The sequence below is a fragment of the Rutidosis leptorrhynchoides genome, chromosome 5, assembly GCF_046630445.1.
Source record: "Rutidosis leptorrhynchoides isolate AG116_Rl617_1_P2 chromosome 5, CSIRO_AGI_Rlap_v1, whole genome shotgun sequence".
NCBI classification, from domain to species: Eukaryota; Viridiplantae; Streptophyta; class Magnoliopsida; order Asterales; family Asteraceae; genus Rutidosis; species Rutidosis leptorrhynchoides.
Genome location: NC_092337.1, coordinates 394,960,803 through 394,962,329, shown reverse-complemented (window position 1 = coordinate 394,962,329; position 1,527 = coordinate 394,960,803).

Below are 1,527 nucleotides of genomic sequence, written 5' to 3'. Positions count from 1 at the left end.
CAACTAAACTTCTAACAAAAAATATCTCTTACGATCTTTACACCTATATAAGTGCATCACTCACATCTTGTTTTGGGGATTATCACATAAATGCCAATTGTTTCTAACTTTTTTTACCTCACAACTCGTAAAAAAAAAGTTGACAATTTGCCCGCGCAAGGTGCCTCTTTGCGACCTTGCTTCCCGGTGGAAGCAAAGACGCAAGGTGCCTTTTGCGACCTTGTTTTCACCGGGGAGTAATGACGCAAAGTGTTTCTTGCTCATGTCTGCATATCATAATCAATATTTCTTTCATACATTTCATCAAACACCTTACGTGCACTATTTCAACCATTCCAAGCACTATTTCTTCTTGAATTGAGAATATATCTTAAACAACTTTCAACCCATATAACATTTCTTTTTGAATCTAACACGTGCAAAAACCAAAACAAAAACTAAAATCAGGTCATTTATATGTACATGGTTCGACAATGCCATTAAGCACCTAAGGTGCACATAAGGTATTTGATAAAATGTATGAAAGAAAAAATTTATTATGATATGCAGGCAGGAGTAAGAGGCACCTTACGTCCTTGCTTCCACCGGGAAGCAAGATCACAAAGAGGCACCCTGCGCCCTTGCGCGAGCTGTGATGACCCGGAAATTTCTGACCAAATTTAAACTTAATCTTTGTATGATTAACATTTCCGACACGATAAGCAAAGTCTGTAAAACTGAATCTCAAAATTTTTGAACTACTTTTATATATTTAAATACCCTTCGGTTGTTTTCGACGATTCGCGAACAATTATATATAAATAGATACATATATACTATAATTTGAAAAGGTAACAATGTATTAATTGTTTGAGACCGTACATTAAACTTATTGGTTTAAATATCTATTTGAATATATATGATAAGTTGGAATATTTATTATTAAAATTTATTTATAAATAACTTCCAATGTGTATTTAAAAACTGATTTATGTATATTAAAAAGATATATACATATATATAATTTCAAGTTATTTAGTAAACGATAGTAACATTCGTTTATTGATTCGATTGATATTTAGATAAGTTAACTAAAGCATTTAAGATGAACCAGTAAAACACTAATTTGCTACAGTATTTTTAAATTGCTACAGTACTCAAAATACTACAGTATTTTCGAAAATCACTACTTGCTACAGTGAAATTGACTTTGCTACAGTGAATTGCTACGGTAAAAATTGACTTTGCTACAGTAAACACTATTTTAAAATGTATTTTAACAAATAGCGAGACGATGATTTATAGATGTAAATGACCAAAACACTCAAATGTATAAGTTATATTTTGAGTGATATAATTTAGGGATAATTTAAGGCTATATTTTGACTAAGGTACGTGTCCCAAAATGTAATGTACGAGTTTTCTCAGCGTACGAAGGGACATTCGAAAAACCGAAACCGGGACATAAGTCGAGTGACGACGTACGACTTATCGAAACAAAAATTACAAATCAACTATGCACGAGAATAAAATATAATATATAATTAA